The sequence below is a fragment of the Nyctereutes procyonoides genome, unplaced genomic scaffold (assembly GCF_905146905.1).
Source record: "Nyctereutes procyonoides isolate TBG_1078 unplaced genomic scaffold, NYPRO_anot_genome, whole genome shotgun sequence".
Lineage (NCBI taxonomy): Eukaryota > Metazoa > Chordata > Mammalia > Carnivora > Canidae > Nyctereutes > Nyctereutes procyonoides.
This window is the reverse complement of record NW_026575046.1, coordinates 45,919,862-45,927,574: the sequence shown is the minus strand read 5'-3', so window position 1 is coordinate 45,927,574 and position 7,713 is coordinate 45,919,862.

Below are 7,713 nucleotides of genomic sequence, written 5' to 3'. Positions count from 1 at the left end.
GGCTTTGTTCAGGACTTTGGTGATTGTCCTAATCCACAGAAGAGAAGAAGAAGAAGGATACAACAACAATAGGAAAATCAGAAGAACCATCTGAGAAGTGATCAGTAAATTTAACTGTCACGTGGTTGTGTTAATTAGACATAATATTGATGATTGTATCAGGCCAGTGGATTTGACCGTTCAATAGTAAGAATGACAGTGGCAGCCTTTCTTGGCCCTACTATTTCTTTTTTTTTTTTATTTTATTTTATTTATTTATGATAGTCACAGAGAGAGAGAGAGAGGCAGAGACACAGGCAGAGGGAGAAGCAGGCTCCATGCACCGGGAGCCCGATGTGGGATTCGATCCAGGGTCTCCAGGATCGCGCCCTGGGCCAAAGGCAGGCGCCGAACCGCTGCGCCACCCAGGGATCCCGGCCCTACTATTTCTAACCAGCTTCAATTCTTCATGAGCCCTATTGCTTTGTTCCTTTTCCCGTACTTGGAACAAAGTTGCATCACCCCAATATTGTGGACATTTATTGGTTAACTGCCCAGAATCGATTCCATCGTCCTTTTCCTGTCCAAAGCATTCTGATTATCCTTTAGTAATTCATTTTTCTGTCCATTTTCAACCACGTGGATTGTTTAAAATTGGTCCTACCTTCCGCTCTAGGTACCATTCACTCTGGTTATAGTAATTTGTTCAGAGATGGGCATGCAACTGAATCCAAGCCAGTGAAACAAAATGAGATATTCATCGAGACTGCTCGAAAAATGGATTTTGTTAACCCATTCTGTATGTAAATTTTGTAGCCCAGAACTGCCAACTGCCATCCTGGTCCTATGAAACTTAAGTTGGCTTGAAATAGATTCAAAAGCAGACGTGATGATTAGAGAGGTTGAAAAGAGTCTAGGTCATACTGTTTGTGCCCCTATATATCAAGTCCTCTGACACTACAAATATCCCAGAAAAATAGTTTTTGTTCAAATGGCTTCAGTTTTTGTTTTCCGTTACTTGTTACATGAAGGGTTTAACCAAGACACTCAATAATACTTGAGTCTGAGCTTGAGTGGACTAATTAACCTGTCAAGTTCCCAGTCTACATTTAGGATGCTATGAGACCAAAACTGGAAGTTGCTAACATCTAGAGATAGGATTTAGTGATGGCTCTGAGGAAAATGTACTGGTTGATCTAAAAGGAAGACATCCTAAATGAAGGGGATTAGTGTATAGTATAGTAAAATAAGGATCCAAATAGTTTGTATGTAATTCCTTTCTTGTCACCACTTCACATTACAATTATGCCCCTGTTAAGCTGACTTCAGGTGATTTTAGCACCTAAGACAGAATTAGATGGAAGGTTTATATCAGTTATAGTTTTTACTTGCCAAAAATAGTACCTAATCTAGCTGAAGATATATATGTATATAAAAAGTACCAGTCCTAATTTTTGCAAGTATTTACAAGACTGTAGTTGCTACTTATGACATCCTATCTTCCAGCGCCCTCTACATATTTCTTTCACTTTCTGGCAGTATCTCAACTAATTGGGTTTCTTTATCCAGTACAGTGACCCAAATCTACACTGCTGAATAAAACATATTCACTAGTTATGATTTATATTACCCACTGTTCTGTTGGCCCAAATTTATTTGGTCAGACTCAAAGTGAGATAGGATAAAACTTAAGGCCTTGCTCTTTCTCTGAGAGCTTGAAACTATCACACCACTTTTCTGTGTGTGGTGTGTGTGTGTGTGTGTGTGTGTGTGAATTCAGTGGAAAGAAGTGGTAACTGTCTTTATTCTTAATTCTTAATTCTGCAATTAGCTTAATGTATTTCTGAAAAAAAAAACAACAACAACAACAACCTGGGAGTATACACAGTAAAAGGAGAAATTGATGAGTCAGCACCCTCAAGTAAGCCACTGAATACACCTGTTCAATAATGCTTGCCTACAAACTACCTCTTGCCTATTGCCACTAGGTGACAGTCTTTACAAATATTTAATCTGAAAGAGTGTTACAGAAATTAGATTCTATTGGAAGTGATGGTTACCTTTGCAGTTTCACCTAGAAGATTAAGCAAACACATATTTGTTATAACCTACACTTTAGGTCACTTGAGTTCATAGTTATTCCTCATCTTGAACACTTTTCTCCTCCTACTACTTAGTTTATTCCTTCCTACAGGCTGAATTGTTTCTCTAAAATTTATATGTTAAAACCCTAACCTCCATTATGACTGTATTTGGAGATAGGGCTTTAGGAGGTAATTACGGTTAAAAAAGGTCATAAGAGTAGGGCCCTAATCTGATAAGATTGGTGTCCTTAAAGGAAGAGGAAGATAAAGATCTCTCTTTCTGACTCTCTTTTTATCTCCCCATGCACCACAGAAGAAAGGCCATGTGAGAAGGTGACATCTACAAATCAGAAAGAGAGTCCTCCCCAAGAACTGAATGTGCCAGCACCTTGAACTTGGACTTCCCAGCCATCAGATTTGTGAGAAATAAATTCTCTGGGTTTTTTAAGTATTTTGTTATTGTAGCCTAGAGCAGATCCTCCATAGCAAGAAAGGCCCTGTGACTAATGGTTAAGAATATAATACATGTTCTGGAGTCCATATCTGGGTTTGGTTGTAGGCTCTGTTACTCCCTGGTGTGTTACCTTTAACGGACTACTTATCCTTTCTAAGACTCAGTTTCCTCAAGTACAAAATGAGATAATCAATGTAGATAATTCGACAGATCATTGTGTTGTTTACGTGAACTAATACTTTTAAACACTTAGCATAATGTCAGTAATGTCAGCTGTTATTAAGAGCATTGTTTTAGCTCAAGTGTCATTCCACCTGGGATAGAAAAGGATTCCCCTTTTCTGAATAGTATAGTCTATAGCACCTTGTGCTCATCCTTTGGAACCCTTACAATAGTTAGCAATAATTTGTGTAATTTATGTCTGCCTTCCTCACTAAACTATAAACTATTTGAGGCTAGAAAGGCCTATATATATTTTGCTCGCTGTGGTTTCTTGGCAAGTGTCAGTGCATGGGGGGGGCGGGTGGCATCAAGGTGCTAAAGTCAAGTTTGATTAATGAATGAAAAATGATATTCATTCATTTAAATGAGGAACCTGTAAACTCTCTTAGAGAGAACTGGGTCAAGTAACTTGTAAAAGTATTAGTATTCTTAATTCTGAATGAAAAATGCAGAAAATATATTGATTGTTTATGTGAAACAAATCAAGTGTCTCAGAGATAGTATCCCAAATGATCTCTGAAATTTTAATCACTTCATTTCCTTATGTAATGTGTCCCTCACTTGAACCAATATTTCTTCAAGAAAATTTATGTATTGATAAAATTTCTTTAATTCAAGCATTTTAAATTATACCAAGGAACCTAGCTAGTATAATAGTCCTATTGGAGAGGCCTGTAAAGAATTCTTGGCTGAAGGAAATGTTCACTTTTGTGTAAATGCAGAGTTGTATTAAATTCTTTTAAAGGATGATCCATACTTGATGAACTTAAAGTTTTAAAACTCACGTTTTCCTAATATCATGCCATGGATGGGTTTATATATTTCCTGGAAAACAAAATATGTTGTCCTATTAACTTCCTTAAAATAGAAAATATTAAAAGGGATGCATAATTTCAGTACTTTTTAAAGCCCTTTAAAAAGTCATTTTTATGACTTATGATTTTTATGACTGTCATTTATGAAATGACAACTAAGTAAGGTGTCCCAAAAGAATGATAATGAGAAATATAAGTTATTCATGTTCGAAAAGAAAAGTTTATGTTTTCAAAGTTTTCTCAAAATATGAGGCATAAGAAAGTATTTTGTGGGCTTTACATACCTTAGATAGTAGAAGCTCCCGGTTTCTTATCATGGTGATAAAACTTCAGGCAGCCTTCTTATGGGACATGAATCTTCCTTCAGTCACTGCCTTACCATTTTATTTGCCTCTGCATTATCAGGCCGGATGCTTGGGTTCTGGATTCATCACAAATGAACCCCATCAACTCCCCCATGACACACCACATGCTGGCAGTATTTGTCTACTTTTGATAAATTGGTCAGTCTTATGAAATACTTCTCTGAGCTGAAGTTCTGGAACTTGTCAGGTGTCCTCTCTGACACTCATGTCTTCCTTTGGCTCTCAGATTACACAACCAGCTGGGGTAAAGCCCATATCCTCCCACAAAGCATGTTTCTTTGGAAATTCAGATCTATTGGCTTTTGGCACTAAAAAGTAATGTTCTTGCACTTTCTGTTAGATCTGTACTGAATAGTCTCTTGGGGGTGAGAACCTTTTAAATGTTGGAGGAGTAACAATTTCAGGGATCAGTGTGCATTTAGCAATTTGTAAGAAAAACCAGAAGGAATACAGATGTGTTGTATATTGTATTTGTATATACTACAAATGTAGTCCTCTTGACTACGATTGAATATGGCAAGGCCTAATCTCTGTGCACAAAAAAAGTATGTCTTCTGAATTACATAGCCATGTAATCATTATTATTATATATGACTGAAGGCAGGAGTTCTGAAAGAGTCTTAGGTGACTGTTATCCTCCTACCTATAAAACTCCTGGCAAAGGGATTAATAGGTGTCCTATAAACAGAGGCAAAGTTCTTGAAAATAGCATCCCGTTCATAGGATTTGAATCTCCCAGCCAATTGGAAAAAATAGGTTAAAAAAGTAGTATCTAGTCTATTCTTAAATATAGTTGGAAGGCCTGATTTCATTTCTACCCCCAGAAATAAGTAATGCTACTCTCATCCTAAGAAAGAGATATACATATGTACATTTCAATTAATGGTTTCCAAACTTTGTTCTACATTAGAAACACCTTATATAGAACATTTTTAATGAGGAGCTTCTACAACTTTTGATGCTCGGGCTGTACCCAACACTAATTAAATTGGAATGTCTAGGGGTGGGTGCCAGGCATCAGTAATTTTTAAAGATCTCTGGTAAAATAGAATGTGCAGCAAAGTCTGGGAATCTAGGTTAACACAGTCGTGTACTCTCTCCTGCACTCCAGCCTTTCTTCATTGCCTCTTTAGCTCAATGGTTCTCGCTCTGACTGCTCATTAGAATCACAGGGCATCTTAAAAAAAGAAACCCATTCTGATCCATTAGATCTAGGGAAGGGTATAAAGAATCATAAATATTTAGCTGTTCCCCAGGTAACTGTAATGTGCAGCTATGGTGGAATCACTGGGCTAGCCGATTATATAAAGATGTAAGTAGGATAAGGTGGGTCTTTTAGTCGATTTCCGGCAGTGAAGAGCTTTATACATTTTTAAATTATCATTCACTAGCTTTGTTGAATGAATTATTTCTTCAATTCATTAGGCTATAAAGTCCAACCGTTTTCCTGAATACACTGATGGTAGGATTGCCCAATAAAATACAAGACAGCAGGTTAAATTTGATTTCAGCTAAACAATGAATAATTTTTAGTAAAAGTATGTTCATGCAATATTTGGGATGTATAATTTTAAAAAGATTGTTTATTGGAAATCCAAATTTAACAGGTAGCACGTGTTTTTATTTTCTACTTTTGACAATGCCAAGTGTTGGGAAAGCACAGTTCATCCTTGGGAAAATAAGCAGCTGAATTCAGGGAGAGTTCTATCCTTCTAATCTTCAGGGTAATTGGCCTTTTAGCTCTTATCCCTTCGAGCTGTAGAGATGGTAGATAAAAGGCAGGAGCATTTTTGGAATTAAAAACTTCATAAAATCATACAGCAAGCTAATAAGACCAACATTTTCCTTTTGCTTAGGGTAGCACTGAGTGACCATCAGGGGAACAGCATAGGAGATGAGGGAGGGTCACTGTGCAAGAAAAGAGAACATGGAAGGGGGTGGAGATCTGAATCTTCAGTATAAGCTTCAGTTTCAGGAACCCCAGTTCTGCATGTGCTCTAAAGAGGATTGCCATTTTGAGCCTTTTCTATGACTTTCAAATAGTTCCGAATTGTTTTTTTAAAAAATGATTATTTCTTCCTAATCTATCTGAATATCAGATCCTTGCTGCTTCCGCTGGAGTCAAGATAGTTTCCAGGTGAAACTATTTTCATGCTTACTGAGTCTGCACTAATGGAAAATTCAGATTGTCCCTAGCAATCTTGTAAGAACCCCCTCATCTCATGAGGCTTCCCAAGCAGTCTGGATGCCTGCAGCCCCATCCCCTAAGGACTGTTCACCATAAGCTGATTCTTTAAATTTCCTTCATCCCCACTATCCCAAATAGGCCTTGAACTATAAATAAAAGTCATGGGTAGGTGTATTTCTTGGCCTATACACCTCAGCAGGCTCTATACAAAAGAAAAAGAAGCAAGATTTCACAGTAATTCCCAGAAAGCAGGTGTTGTAATGATTAACCAAATTGGAGCCTGACATTTTGATGAACAACTATTGAGCACCCCCTCATAATTTCCTCCATGGAGGAGATAGACAAACAGGTAATATGTCAAATCCCTATTTGGCAGTCCAAGTTTACTAATAGAAGGAGGTGAAACAGGTGAAGCACATTAACTTTTAACCTGTTACCATTGATTTTTTTTTCCACTAAATGTTAGATGTTTAAAAGGGAAATGCACACTGGCAGAAAGGAGACAAGACAGGGTGATATGAAGGGGCTGAAAGCTGGCCTGCATCGTGGAACATATTTGCAAACCAGCTGGGCCCACTTTGTGCAGATGTTTTTAAGGGAACAAGAAGGAAGGGCTAGTGTTCTAATATTTGGCACATTAATGAAGCAGTGGAATATCTCTGATGCTGCTCCTTTCTGTGGCTGAAGGTGGGGGTAGAGGATCAGAGGCTTTGGGATAAATTTATTATTCAAACTGAGTTCAACGAAATTGCATACATTAATAATAGTAAGGCTTTTTTCTAAGTCCACTTAAAAAAGGGTTAATTAAAAAAAAAAGGGGTTAATTTATTTTTTAGGATGCTGACTCCGAAAACCAAAGAGCCTTATGTTTATTTGCCTATGGATCAAACAATCAAATCATCGTCAGATATTTTATTCATAGGTGGGCAAACATGTACCTAGTTGGAGATAATAGTTTCAAAATTGATCTTCTTGAGTTTAAATGTTGAGCATGTTTTAGGGCAATGTAGATTAAGTTTTCCTCCTCCCCAGATGGTTAACTTGGTCTCTCACTTTTTGCCTGAATGCTTCAGTAGCATGCCTATGCAACATGAATTCCAGAAAATGGAGGAAATCCATTTTTCTATGTCAGTTGGAGGTTTGCAAATTGGTGGCCCCCTGTTTGGATTATACAGTGAAGATAAAAGGGGAAAAAACCTCTTTGTGCCAAAATTAGAAACATGGGAGTTTACACACTCATACTTACATGTTCACATAGAAATTTGGGTTGTCAGCTTCTCTTGAAAAACCAAAAGATTTGGTTACGCTGTGCCCACATTCCTCATGCCAATATCTTTGTATTTTCTGGGCATACATTTCCCATTTTACCTGCCTGTCATTTTATCCTTGGGCTTATTCATTCAGTGAAATAGGTCATATATAAGGAGATATATTATTATGTATGGTTCCTATATGTATTTGAATTTTCCATCCATGATATGAGGCTAGACTAGATTATATTATCACTCCAATGTCCTTCAAGCTGATTCTGTGATTCTTCTCTTTTATATAAATTGAGTTTTTGATATTGTTGGAGATTATCTGATACTTTGCCTGAGTAAAGAAC